Source organism: Mustela erminea, chromosome 20 (assembly GCF_009829155.1).
Source record: "Mustela erminea isolate mMusErm1 chromosome 20, mMusErm1.Pri, whole genome shotgun sequence".
In the NCBI taxonomy this organism is placed as follows: domain Eukaryota; kingdom Metazoa; phylum Chordata; class Mammalia; order Carnivora; family Mustelidae; genus Mustela; species Mustela erminea.
Genome location: NC_045633.1, coordinates 31466016 through 31480909, shown reverse-complemented (window position 1 = coordinate 31480909; position 14894 = coordinate 31466016). Strand labels below are relative to the sequence as shown.

Genomic DNA, 14894 nt, shown 5'->3' with positions numbered 1-14894 from the left:
TCCCCAAGGCGTATGCAAATTTTGCACGACCCTCTCTGAAATTATGTCCTCATAATACTAAGGCTTCTCCGATCATCATTGGAGCATCAATCACAGGGAGACTGAGAGTCATTTATAACAGTGCCTCCTCCCAGGGGGCCTCTGGGTGGCTCAGTGGGTTAAGCATCTGCCTTTGGCTCAGGTCATGATCCCAGGGTTCTGGGATCAAGCCCCGCATTGGCCTCCAAGCAATGTGGGGAGTCTGCTTCTCCCTCTCCCTCTGCCCACCCCCACTCCTGTATCTCTCTCTGCTCTCTTTCTCGAAAAAGAAAAAAAGAAATAAAAAATCATTACAGGGTCTCCCCCAAATTGCCTTTGGTATAGGGCAAATGGCAGAGGAGAAAGATACACGCATAGAGATGCATCTGGGAGTCAGGCCAGAGCCTGGAGAGCCGCTGAACCAACCTCAGAGCCCAGAGCTTCCTCTAAACTTCAGAGCAGTCTGTCAAGGGAGGGGATCCTCCCCCTTGCAGGGACCTTGCAGGGTGAGGAAGCCCACTAGAGGAACAGACTTCGGGGACCTGCCATTCCCAGCCAGGTGATCCCTAAAGCTTCCGGTTCCAGGAGTCACAGCCCGATTTTAACAATCGACGACAGGCACTGAATGTCAGCAAAGAATAAGGAAGCACCCAGGAGAGGGCGGGTTGGAATTTTTGGAGGAAGCGAAGCATTAGGAATTTGCATTAGGAAGAATATTTGAACGCTTATAAATAGCATTTTATTGGGAAAGTAATGACAGGCAGGTTGGTTGGCGGGAGGATGGCAGGCCGAGGGAGAGGCACTGAACGCAAAGACAAAAAGAAAACCCGCAGGTGCAGGTTCGGTGGCTTGGGCAGAGATGAGCGGAGATCCGGTGGGGAGGAGGAGCTAACTTCCGAACAGGACTCCTCCGTGCGAGTGGATGTCCGCAGGTATGCATGCAGATGTGCTCTACAAGCTGCAAAACTCAGGAACGCACTAGTCGTTCTAGAAAAGTGGTCACTGAAGGATAAACTGGCAAGAAGAGAGGAGGGCCAGGTTGGGACAGTGGGAAAGGGGAGCCCAGGAGGCGGGGCCGGTGGCTGAGTCAGGTGCGGGGGCTGGGCTAAGGGTGGCGGGGACAGAGCTGAGGAGTATTAATCAGTCACACACGTCACAGCAATTTGGCTTGAGCTGGACGTAAGGGACAGAGATGAAGAGAGAAAGGGAGGAGGCTGGGCTAACCTAACCCTAGTTTGGTGTCTGGGCTTGTCAAAGGGAGCATAAAGGGCCGGGAAGAAGTAGCCGGGATGGTAGGTGGAACCCAGCTAGTGGCTTCAAGGAGACACACTGGAGTTTGAACAGAGGGAGCCACAGCCCAAGAGGAGACGGGGGCAGGAATGTGGAGGCAGGTTTCAGGGATTCTGTACCTCCATGACTCTGCTGGTGGACGAGTACGGGTGTGTATGTTACACACAGTTTCACGCGGTTGGTCCCCGGCTCTCTGTCCATCTGGCACCCACGGAACGCCCCATCAGAACACCCCGGGACAGACCCATGGTCCTTGCACAGTGCCCTTGAGGCTCATTGCTAAGGCTTCCACCGTGTCGCCAAAATGCAATGCTCTCTCCCGGGAGCCACCTGCCATGACGTGGTTACAGTTTAGTACAAGATCTCTGTACATCTCGATTTATAGCCAAGTGGGGAGGTGGGGGGGTGCGCTCCATGAAAAAAGAGCATGCAAACTGTAGTCACTTGGCCTCCACCTCTTGCTCGGTGTGTGGTTTTGTGCAAGCAACTTGACCTCTCAAAGTGTGCATTCCTTCTCTGTAGAATCAGGGTGATTTTGCCCACAGCTACCCACTCTGCTGTCCTGAGGATCATGGTGGATATGACAATGCTTTATAAATTATTTTTTAAATTCATTTTTTAAAGTAATCTCTACACCCAATGTGGGGCTCAATCTCTTGATTAAGACTCTACTGACTGAGCCCAGGCAAGCACCCGTGACCATGCTTTTTAAACCACAAGTCACCTTACAGGTGGCAAACATCACCATTCTTTACGTGCTGAAAACTGCCTTTCTCCCAAACTTGCAAAATGCAACTGAGGGAAAGATCCTGGACAATTTGTCTGGTGTACGTCTGAATTAAAGGAAAAACAACAACAACAACAACAACAAACCAAAAAAAAACAAAAAAACCAAACCCAGTACTGTTTTTTACATTTTTTTCCCAAATTGTCCACATTCACGCTCAAAGAAGAGACACCCATCTCTTCAGAAAGCCTGTTGTCCGGGGGTTGCCTCCCTAGAGGCCCTAGAACACAGCCGGTGCCTGACCTGCAAATGCTCCCCCTGCCAAAAGGCTCTGCTAGAGAAGAGCCAGATGGCCAAGGCCACCTCCCTCCCTGTGTAAACATCTGTCACCCAGCAGAGTAAACAGGCCTCCCTGGGTAAGAGGAGCCCCCATGCTGCTTCTGTGTGGTGTAGCCCAGAAACAAGGAGCCTCAGCCAGGGGCTCTGCACAGGGGCTCTGTCTTCAATCTGGGCCCCCAAGCAACAGGGTCATCTGTTTTGGCTCCTTCTCTGTGTAAACAGGGCTGGCAGCCCATGTGGTTTGAGGACGGCCAGGCCCTGCTCTCCCTCCTCCCCACGCAAACACATTACAAAGAATCTTTGTAACTGTCCAGCAGAGTGGCCCAGCCCAGAGGAAGGGAGCCTGCATCCGGGAGGGGGTGAGGGGAGAGAGACGTGCTGGAGGGTGGCAAGCGGAGGTGGCCGAGGGACGGTACCCAGCAACTCCCCATACTGTATGATGCGGGGGCATCAGCGTTGCTGTGTCTAACCACCAGAGGAAAGGGTCTGTCCCCTGCAGCAGAAACCAGGGAGGGAATGAGGGCTGATATCCCGCAGTTCCAACACCTTTTTCAAAAAAAGGACTAAGCCTGGGGTCCCTGGGTGGGACTAAGCCCTCCAGCTCAGGATAGAAGAAAGAGTATTACTTGGAAGGTTGAGAAAACAGATTATATTCCTGCCTCCACCCTGCAATGAGCTGTGTGCCCTTTGGATGGTGCCTTAACCTCTCTGAGATTCCTTGTCTGGATAAATTAGAATCATACTCTCTGCCATTCGTTGAGCTCCCTCCATAGGACAGGGACTTCAGGTATGTTAGTCTATTAATGCACACAGCTATCCAGCAAGGTCGGAGTGGTTACTCCCACTTTCCAGATAAAGAAAGTGAGACTCGGCAAGCAGAAGGGACTTGCACAAAAAAACACACCAAGTGGCAGAAGGACCTCTTCTCTGTGCCGAACTCCATCCTGCCCCTGCAACTCAGAAAGGTAGGACATCTTTCCTTGATGTGGAAGTCGAGACTAGACAGGTACTGGCCTACCTAGAACAGGCTTTATTGCTGGAAACAGAGGCTCTGACTCAGATGAGCCCGTGGCCTGGGAGTCAGGGCTCTGGCTCCGAGCCTCCACCTTTCCCAGCGCTCTCCTCCCCCGGATCCTCATTTATCACCTTGGTTAAAATCCAGGGAAAGAGAACAATCAACAACTTGTTCCACCCCGGGGAGAACTTGGCAGCGGGTCTTGGAGTTCCTGTTACCACGGCTTCCACTCCCGAGGCATTTCATAAATGTCTAAATTTCCATGCGTGGGGGAGGGAGGAAACCTGTAACCCTTATACCTACAGACAAAAATGAGCACTGGGAGGCTTCGCTAAGGGGAAGAGTAAGACAGGGAAAGAGGATTTTTTTAAAGACTTATTTACGTATTTGAGGGCTCATGGGTGGCTCAGTGGGTTAAAGCCTCGGCCTTCCCCTCCGGTCATGATCTCAGGGTCCTGGGATCGAGCCCTGCATCCAGCTCTCTGCTCAGCGGGGAGTCTGCTTCCTCCCCCAGCTTTGCCTGCCTCTCTGTCTACGTGTGATCTCTGTCTGTCATATAAATAAATAAATAAGTAAAATCTTTTTAAAAAAAAGACATTCATGTATTTGAGAGAGAGAGAGAGAATGAGTAGGAGGGAGAGAGAATTATCAAGCATACTCGTGCCTAATACGGAGTCCGATGGGGTCTCGATCTCACGACCAGGGGATGATGACCCGAGCCAAAACCAAGAGTCAGATGCCTAACGGACTGAACCCCCCTGGCGCCCCTAGGGTCAGAGGATTTTGACGATAATCTCTTAATGATGATATTCTAGGAAGGGGGAGGGGTCCTTAAACTTCTGCCCCTGGGCCAAAATCAGCTCACCACTTGTTTCTATAGTCAGAGAGCTAAGAATTCCATGTTTTAATTGTTGAGAAAAGGGGCACCTGGGGGCTCAGTCGAGGAAGGGTCTGCCATCGGCACAGGTCATGATTCGGGGGTCCTGGGATCGAGCCCTGTGTCGTCAGGCACTCTTGCGACATGTGAAAATTAGATTAAATTCAAATTTCAGTGTCCATAAATAAAGTGATTCTGGAATGCAGCCACGATCGGTCATTCACAGAGTGGCTGCGGTTGCTTCTGCCCTGCGGTGGCTGAGTTGGGTAGTTGTGACATCAACCATGTGGACTGAAAAGCCTAAAATATTCACCATCTGGCCCTTTCCAAAAAAAAAAGTTTGCCGTCTCCTGTTCTAGGAAGAGGCATGTGCTTAGGGGGAGGGTGCCACCGTCCTGGAGGTAGATATTCATTGACTCCCTAGTGTTTGATGTAGCACCCACCCCTCTTCTGGGCCTGGTGTCCCCAGGGCCAGCAGGGTCTGGTGGGTAGCCTGATGGGCGTGGCCTCTCAGACCCACCGTCCCTCCATTGGTCCTGCTTTCCCTGGTCCCACCCTTCAAAGGTCAAGCCCCCATCCCCCAATCTAGAGTGAAGGCATCCAGCCAGCCTTGGGCTCCTGGGGAGGGAGACTGCATGGTAACCACCCCCCCCACCCCCCCACCCCCCCGCCCCAGACAGACCAAGAGACAAGATGAAGACGCTGACAGTTGGGAGTCAAGTTCCCACCAGATCATCTAAGGGAAGCTCACAGGGGACAAAGCCTGCCCACACGCAGAGCTTTGCAAGGGAGCTTCCCCCAGTCCCACGCCAACATGTGTGAATGGACAGCCAAGATGTTTGAGGAAAGCCCTTATTTTAAGGCTGGGTGCGGTGAGAGCCCCCGATTGGGGCTGATCCAGAAGACAGGACACCACGTGACAGTGCCTTCCAACATGTTTTACTGGGTGGACCGTGCACAGGATTGCATGAAAGGGACCTTGCAGACGCAGCGGCAGCACGGGGTGGGGGTGGGGAGTGGGGAGTAGGGCAAAAGAACACTCAGGAGAGAGAGGACTAGGACAGAGGACTTTCCTGTCTAGGTGAGGTCACCCACCAGCACAGTGAGGGGTCTTCTGGGTCAGGAAATCCTAAAAGCAGGATTGGCTTGGGGGCTTTTATTGCCCTGGGGTTGGTCTTATCTAGAGCTAACGGATGTTGGGTGCAATTTTGCAAAGCAGGCAGGCTCTCCATGACTAAAAATACGTTTGGGTGTCTGTGTTCAAACCAGTAGGATGTGTAAGAATTTGAGTTTAGCGCTGGTGGGCTTTGAGCCTGCCTCGAGGTAAACAACCCAGGGGCCATCTTTAGCCTGTTTTTGTATCAGCAGGCCACAGAAGAGAAAGACCAGGAAACAGTGACAGACGCGGGAGCAGAAGGGAACATTTAACCAAACCTCTGCACTTCTGTCTGCAGAGATAGGAGAAGAAATTGCAGGATGCTCTATAAAAGGAACATTCAGAAAACAGAAGGAGTATCTTGGGAAATAATATTAGGCAAAGATGAACGCTTAGGAGAGGTGAAGGAAATATGCCAGCAATTAGAATGAAAAGGACTTGGGGCGCCTGGGTGGCTCAGTGGGTTAAAGCCTCTGCCTTCAGTTCAGGTCATGATCCCAGAGTCCTGGGATGGAGCCAGCACTGGGCTCTCTGCTCAGCGGGGAGCCTACTTCCCCCCCCCCCCCCCCCCCCCCCCCCCCGCCTGCTTCTCTGCCTACTTGTGATCTCTGTCTGTCAAATAAATAAATAAAATCTTAAAAAAAAAAAAAAGAAAAATGAAAAGAAAAGGCCAAGAGTTTGGAAGTCTGAGTGAAAAACATATGAAAATTGAAGAAGTCAACCCAGGAGCTCCCACAGCTGAGTTTCCGAAATTTCGGAAAGAGAATGGAGGAGGCCAAGTCGGCGAGGGCGCGGGCGCGGGCGCGGAATCCGCAATAGAAGAATTTAGGAAAGTGTCAGAGAAATCCAAAATACGTACAGCCTGCTGGATGCTCAGTGAAAATGAATTTGGTGGAGGGGGTGTCTGGGTGGCTCAGTCGGTTAAGCTTCTGCCTTTGGCTCAGATCAGGATCCCTCACCGGGCTCTCTGCTCACCCGGGAGTCTGTTTCTCCCTCTCCCTCTGCTCCTCTCCCCTCTGGTGCACTCTCTCTCAACTAAATAAAAACCTTCTCAATAAATGAATCTTGGAAAGAAAGAAAGAACACCTACTCATGGATGTGAAATTTACTATCCAAAGGTTTCCAGAAATTTCAAAAAAAAAAAAAGGGGGGGGGCGCCTGGGTGGCTCAGTGGATTAAGCCGCTGCCTTCGGCTCAAGTCATGATCTCGGGGTCCTGGAATCGAGTCCCACATCGGGCTCTCTGCTCAGCGGGGAGCCTACTTCCCTCTATCTCCCTCTCTGCCTCCTCTCTGTCTGCTTGTGATCTCTCTCTGTCAAATAAATAAATAAAATCTTAAAAAAAAAAAAAAGCAGTCTCCTATGGAGAACTAAGAATCAGAATGCTCCCGGATTTCTTAACGGCAACACTGAAAGTTAGAAGACAAAATCCCAAGGAAAAATAGTGTCCAAACTCCAATTTTATACCCACACCGGAAAAAGGGTGATGAGAGCAGAAGGACATTTTCAGATATGCAAGATCTCAAAATATTTCTTTACTCGGTGGGCACTCTGTCTCGGGAGGCTTATGGAAGGATATGGGACACCCAAAGAAAGTGTACTTGGGAGAGAGATGGGCTCCAGCAGCAGGAGACCCGACATGGGGTGGAGCTGGGGCTGACGTTGAGTCTAGGGCTCCCTGAGTGCTGCTGATGGGAGACAGATGTCCTGAGGTGACAGGTGTGACGGAGCTGGGATGGCAGCCTGGGCATTTTGGAGCAGGAAGAAAGAGCTCTAGGATTTTTCTTTTTCCCTTTCTCCCTCCTTTTTCTCCTCCCTGCCACCCCCTCTTCATTCCCTTTTTTTTTTTCTTTAAAGATTTCATTTCTTAAAAAGATTTATTTATTTATTTGAGGCAGGGAGGGGGCAGGGGGAGAGGAAGAGAGAGAATCTTAAGCAGACTCCAAGGCCAGCATGAGCCCAACATAGGACTTGATCTCGTGACTCTGAGATCACGACCTGAGCCAACATCAAGAGTTGGACACTCAACTGACTGAGCCACCCAGGTGCCCTGAAAAGATTTTATTTTTGAGTAATCTCTACACCTAACATGGGGCTCGAACTTACAACCCTGAGATCAAAAGTCACATGCTCTACCCACCAAGCCAGCCGGGCACTCCAAAAGAATGCCAGGATTTTTCTAAAGAGTAAAATACATAGCTGTGCTCGGGATATAGATCAAATTGTTCTCAAAACCTAAAAAAGAGGGGCGCCTGGGTGGCTCAGCTGTTAAGTGTCTGCCTTTGGCTCAGGTCATGATCCCAGGGTCTTGGGATTGAGCCCTGTGTCAGGCTCTCTGCTCAGCAGCAAGCCTGCTTCTCCCTCTCCCACTCTTCCTGCCTTGTATTGCCTCTCTCTCTGTCAAATACATAAAAAAAAAAAATCTTAAAAACAAAACTAAAAAAGACATTGTACCCCTATGGAAAAGGACTTTTTTTCTCCCCATTTTTTTAAGCCTCCCTCCCCCATTTTTTTGTTTTGCCACTGTTGTTTGGCAATTAAAAAAAAAAAAGATTTTATTTGGGGCACCTGGGTGGCTCAGTAGGTTAAACGTCTGCCTTCAGCTCAGGTCATGATCTCAGGGTCCTGGGATCGAGTCCCGCATCGGGCTCTCTGCTCAGTAGGGAGCCTGCTTCCCCTCTCTCTCTGCCTGCCTCTCTGCCTACTTGTGATCTCTCTCTCTGTGTCAAATAAATAAATAAAACCTTAAAAAAAAGATTTTATTTATTTATTTGACAGAGAGAGAGCGGGAGCACAAGCAGGGGGAGTGGTAGGCAGAGGGAGAGGGAGAAGCAGGCTCCTTGCTGAGCAGGGAGCCTGATGTGGGGCTCAATCCCAAGACCCTGGGATCATGACCCAAGCCGAAGCAGACGCTTAACTGACTGAGCCACCCAGGTGCCCCTTAACTTGAAATAATCTTTATGCCCAAGTGGCACATTTTTGGCGTCTCCCCCTGCACCCCTACTGCCCTGGAAGTCCCACATGTTACAAGTTGAGCAGGTAGATAGCTGGTCTCACTGAGCCAGTCTTAGTCCCGACGACAGGTCAGTTTAGTTAAACTTATTTTAAGAGGCGGTATCATTCGGCAATTTTCAAAAACCATTTAAGTCCTTCAGGTTTTCCACGTCATGTATCATTTGGAAGAGGAAGAAGACAGAGCTTCTTGGAAGGAATATTCTGTCATCTCTGGCTGTTTCCGAATGTGAGATCATACTACCCTTTATCTCCAACACCTTAATTTTCCTCTTCTACATTATGTAGCAAAACTTCCCCAAATGCGCACAGCTCAGGGGCTTTCCGGACAGGCTGGAGCTTGTTCTAAAATGCACGCGCAGGTCTGGGAGACATGCTGCCTCGCAGCCAGCCTCCGGAGCCCTGATGAATTCCTGCCATGCCCTCCGCTGGTGGTTAAGCATCTAAAAGACAGCTCTTGTCTTCATTCTGGGTAGAGAGGAAAAGAAGAGCCTCTATCTGGAGAAGGCTTTTAGCAAAAAGAGCCCGAGCCTTGAACCTGAGCTGGCTTGACACACTGGCCGAGCTGTCTGCCCCTCTGTTTCCTCATTAAGGTTCTGGGCATGATGATGCCAACCTCCCAGGGTTGTTCTGGGTTTTAAAAGTGATCGTGTCATGGATACAAAGTATGGAGTAGCTTTCCTGGTTCTCAGCAGGTGCTTAACACTTTGTGGCTGTTAATGTGTGTTACTGCTACACAGTGTCCACAGGGGTTTCCTCTGTCCTATCTCACTGATCCCTCAAGTATTTTTTTTAAAGATTTTATTTATTCATTTGACAGAGGGAGAGAGATCACAAGTAGGCAGAGAGAGAGAGGGGGAAGCAGGCTCCCAGCCGAGCAGAGAGCCCGACGTGGGGCTCAATCCCAGGACCCTAGAATCATGACCTGAGCCGAAGGCAGAGGCTTTAACCCACTGAGCCACCCAGGTGCCCCTGATCCCTCAAGTATTATGTCCTAATTAAAAACAGACAAACCCAGGCTCAGCAATAGGCTAGTAGTATAGGACTGCTCCTTTGGGGCATAGTATGACTGGGCAATGTTATAACACAGGCAGAGCCCTTGGAAAGGAACTTGCTTCAAAGAGCAGTCATCCGCCAGTGGTTTTTTACCTCCAGTCCCTTTACAGCACCAGAAACCTGTGGTGGAGAGCAGACTGTGATTACAGACCTGCTCCCACAAAGAGGGCGTTTTAATGCTCCAGGTGGGACCAGTGGGATAAGCGATGACAGGGGACACAGTGGATTCACCGAATAATGTTTTTATAACCACTGCCCAAAAGGAAATTGGAAAACAAGTGTGCATGTGTCACTTCAGTCTTGTAAATACACTGACTACATAAATAGAGTCAGAAATACCAGGGAAGTTTGCAATAAGGTTTGAGAAATAAGCACTAAGTTCCAAGCAAAGGACAGAGTTTGTTTGTTTTATTTTTAGAGAGGCTCGGGGTTCCTCTTTGAACATTACAAGGTAAATATTTGTGTCGAACCATGTTTTTAAAATGGTGGGCGTATGGAAAGGGTTGTGCCCAGGGTTGAATTTTAAACAAATTCAGACTTCTTGAGTCACTAGAAATAACTTTTAAAAAAACCTGAGAGACTATTGTAGTAAGTGACATGAAAGCAGGATTCATGTTTAATTGAGCAAATTTTCTGAGTATATGAGGTTTCAGCTTACATTTTCTTTGAAAAGAAATGTACAGAGAAACTAAGAAAGTTATGTAGGTAGGATCACTTCACGTTGGGCAAAGAACCCACAATGTCCCCGAGGACGTCACTGTGTAAAGGTTGTGTGTCATGTTGACTTAGGCAGGAAAAATGAGTTAAATCACGTCCCCACAGGAAAGCGCATAAATTTTAGCCAGATTTCCATGCAGAGTGATTAAAAGTGTTATTTCTCAAAACATTAGCAAGAAGCCAATAAATGTGGGTTGCGTGCAGAAAAAAATTACATCCACAACAAAGTATTACAAGAGTAAAATACTAATATATAAATGGTTATTTAAAATAAATGATTGAGGGCACCTGGGTGGCTCAGTGGGTTAAGCCGCTGCCTTCAGCTCAGGTCATGATCTCAGGGTCCTGGGATCGAGTCCCGCATTGGGGCTCTCTGCTCTGCAGGGAGCCTGCTTCCCTCTCTCTCTCTCTCTCTCTGCCTGCCTCTCTGTCTACTTGTGATCTCTGCCTGTCAAATAAATAAATAAAATCTTAAAAAAAATAAAATAAATGATTGAGGTGTTCGTAGCTCCTCCCTCCCCCCCCCCCCCCCCCCCGCCCAGTCATTTCACGTGGGTGTTTGTGGCCTTCTCTCTTCCCAATACCTTTGTATCTCTGGGTAATCCTTGGTCAAGTCGTCCACGATTAGTGTTATATTGAAATTCACAAACAGGGAAAGAGCGTGAGATGGTAGAGGGCAGCACCTTTCCTAAGGTAAAGGCGGGTGATGAAAATGTCCCTGTGGCAGGGACACAAGGAAGGGACTTGTGTGCCTGTGCGCGTGGCTGCCTGACGTGACACAAGGGAACGGTGAGCAGTGACGGGCAGGAAAGGGTGGCGCTGAGGACAGGGGTGGGGGGAGGGGTAGCTGTCGGGGGTGCGGGGGTGTTTCCCTGAGGTGGTGACAAAGAGGTGCCAGATTAGCTGTATCCTGCTTAGCTCCTGCTTTTGGGCCAAAGCCTTCAGGGGTAGGGGATGGGGAGGTGGGGGTGGGGCTCGGCAGGGGGAGGGTGAGAGAGGAGGAGGCAGGTGGGTCGGGCTGCTGTCCTCTGAACATGTCATTTAGGCACTGGTAACTCGTACAGTGTATACTTCAATCTCATCCGCCCACCCTTCTCCCCCACGCGTTTTCCCAGTTTCTGATCACTGCGCATCTCCGCTCTAGAAGCAAAATTGATTATCCATCATACCCCCCTCCTGAGCATTTAAGAAAAAAAAAAAAGCATTTAAGAAAAAAAGTAGTTTGAGAGGTTACGAAAGGAGCAGAAGAAAGCGGGATAGTCTGCTTCGCTAGAATATGTTCCTGGGTGTGATTAACACACAGACGCTTGGTAAACGGGGAGAAAGGTGTGAGCGAAAGGGCAAGTCCTGTTGATTCTGTGCAAGTTTTCTCAGCATGTTAACGTCTTGTGCTGCTAGGCAACAGCACCCGGAAGCAAAGCACAGGAGGAAAGCTGAATTCAGCAAGCGGTGGGCCACTTGAGGACAGCACACACCCTTCTTCCCTCCTGGCAGCTCAGGTAGCTACCTGCTTTATTTTGGAAAGACTTATTGCACGATTGGCTCCGATCTCCATGTATGTGCCCGTGTCTCCCTAACTCAAAGGCCTCAACCTCACCTCTCAGCCTATGAGTCAAGCTATCTGCTCCTTTTCAATTATACCCCTTTTTTCTTGTTAATTTTAGGTAGGCTCCGTGCCCAACGTGAGGCTTGATCTCATCACCCCAAGATCGAGAGTTGCCACTGACTAAGCCAAGCAGGCACTCCACACCTGCATTTTTTTTTTTTTTTAAGATTTTATTTATTTATTTTAGTTGGGGGAGGGGCAGTGGGAGAGGGAGAAAGAATCCCAAGCCAACTCCTCAATGAGCACATGAAGCCCAGCTCGAGGGCTCTACCCTGCTACTGAGATCACGACCTGAGCCAAAATCAAGAGTCGGATGCTTAACCGACTGAACCACCCAGGCCTCCCAGCTCCTTTTATTTTAAACGATCTTCCCAGTTCTACTGGAACATAACTGACACATTGTATTAGTTTAAGTTGTAGGATGTAATGATTTGATAAATGTATATATTGCAAAATAGTCACTGCAATAAGTTAACATTCACCACCATACATAGTTACAAAATTTTTTTTCTTATGATAAGAACTTTTAAGATTGACTCTCTCAACAACTTTCAAATATACAATACAGTATTGCTAACTAGAGGCACCATACTGAACATTACACTGCCAGAAATTGCCTTATAATTGGAAGTTTGTACCTTTTGACCACCTTTACTCATTTTCCTCAATCTCTAAGCCTCTGGCGATCACCAATCTGTTCTGTTTCTAGATTTTTTTTTTAGATTTGTTTCTAGATCTGTTTCTGTTCTTTTTTTTAGATTTTACATGTAAGTAAGATCATAAATATGTCTTTCTGCGTGTGACTTGTTTCATTTAACATAATGACTCAATGTCCAGTTGTATTGTTGCAAACAGGATTTCCTTCTTTTCTATGGCTGAATAATACTCCATCATATATACGTGTGTGTGTGTGTGTGTGTGTGTGTGTGTGTGTATGTGACATTTTCTTCATCCATTTATCTACAGAAGGACACTAGTTTGCTTCCATGTGTTGGTTATTGTAAATAATGCCATGATGAACAACACATGGGTATAGATAGCTTTTGGAGACAGTGATTTCATTTCCTTTAGATAAACACCCAGAAATGGAATTGCTAGATCATATAGTAAAAATAGGTAGCTGTTCAGCAATGTCCACAATAGCCAAACTACAGAAAGATCCGAGATGTCCACTGATGAATGAATGGAGAAGGAAGTTGTGGGGGGTGTGTGTGTGTGTGTGTGTACAACACACATACATATATGTATGTACATACACACACACACACACACACACAAGGGAATATTATTCAGACATCAGAAGGATGGACACTCATTATTTACATCAAGATGGATGGAACTGGAGGGTATGAACCTGGGCAAAATAAATCATTCAGGAGTGACTGGGTGGCTCAGTGGGTTAGGTGATTGCCTTCAGCTCAGGTCATGATCCCAGGGTCCTGGGATCCAGCCCCACATCAGGCTCTCTGCTCAGTGGGGACCCTGCCTCCCCCCTTCTCTCTGCTTGCTCTTCTGCCTACTTGTGCTCTTTATCTCTCTGTCAAATAAATAAATAAAAATCTTTAAAAGAAATAAGTCAGGGGCGCCTGAGTGGCTCAGTGGGTTAAAGCCTCTGCCTTCAGCTCAGGTCGTGATCTCAGGGTCCTGGGATCAAGCCCCGCATTGGGCTCTCTTCTTGGTGGAGAGTCTGCTTCTCTCTCTCTCTCTCTCTGCCTGCCTCTCTGCCTACTTGTGATCTCTGTCTGTCAAATAAATAAATAAAAAATCTTAAAAAAAAATAAGTCAATCAGAGGAAGACAATTATCATATGGTTTCACTCATATGAGGAATATAAGAAAGAGTGCAGAGCATCATGGGGAAGGGAGGGAAAAATGGAATGGGAGGAAACCAGAGGGAGACAAACCGTGAGAGACTCTTAACTACAGGAAAGAAACAGGGTTGCTAGACATGAGGTTGTTGGCGGGAATGGGGTAACTGGGTGATGGGCATTAAAGAGACCATGAGCAGTGGGTGTTATATGCAACTTATGAATTATTGAACTCTACATCTGAAACTAATGATGTTCTATATATTGGCTAATTGTATTTAAATTAAAAAATTTTAAAAATAGGTAGCTATTTTAAATTTTTTGAGAAACTGCCATACTTCTCTATTCTTCATAGTGGCTGCACCGATTTATGCTCCACCAACAGTGCATGAGGCTTCTCTTCTCCACATCCTCACCAGCTTGTTAGGTCTTATCTTCTTGTGGACAGCCATTCTAACAGGTGTGGTGTGATGCCTCATTGTGGTTTTGATTTGCATTTCCTAATGATTAGGGCTGTTGAGCATCTTTTCATGTGCCTGTTGGCCATTTGTAGGGGGTTTACTCTTTTATTTACTTATGTATTTTTTAAAAGTAATCTTTACACCCCATATGGGGTTGGAACACTTGACCCTCAGATCAACAGTCACATGCTCTACCAACTGAGCCAGCCAGGCCTGTCCTTTATTTATTTATCATTTTTTAAGAAAAGATTTTGTTTATTTATCTGACAGAGAGAGAGAGAGAGAGAGAGATCACAAGTAGGCAGAGAGGCAGGCAGAGAGAGAAAAAGGAAGAAGCAGGCTCCCTGCTGAGCAGAGAGCCTGATGTCGGGCTCGATCCCAAGACCCTGAGATCATGACCTGAGCTGAAGGCAGAGGCTTAACCCATGGAGCCACCCAGGTGCCCCCTATTTATAATTTTTTAAAAAGATTTTGAGGGCGCCTGGATGGCTCAGTCATTAAGCGTCTTCCTTTGGCTCAGGTCATGATCCCAGGGTCCTGGGATCGGACCGCGTTGGGCTCCCTGCTTGGCAGGAAGCCAGCTTCTCCCTCTTCCGCTCCCCCTGCTTGTGTTCCCGCTCTCAATGTGTCTCTCTCTGTCAAGTAAATAAAATCTTGGGAAAAAAAAAAAAAAAAGATTTATTTAGAGAGAGGGAGCGAGCTCGAGCCCCAGGGAAGGACAGAGTGAGAGAAACTTTCAAGTGGATTCCCCTGCCCCGGCCCCACAGTGAGGAGCTGGATGTGTGGGTTGATCCCACAACTCATGAGATCATGA

At 48.1% G+C, this 14894-nt stretch overlaps 1 long non-coding RNA gene across 1 annotated transcript; it reads left to right on the top strand.

The window, feature by feature from the left end:
• Window positions 1-2217: 2217 nt before the first annotated feature.
• On the top strand, window positions 2218-12677 carry LOC116581226. Its single transcript, XR_004281958.1, has 3 exons — window positions 2218-3339; window positions 11605-11705; window positions 11871-12677. It is a non-coding gene; the product is annotated as an uncharacterized LOC116581226 (long non-coding RNA).
• Window positions 12678-14894: the final 2217 nt, after the last annotated feature.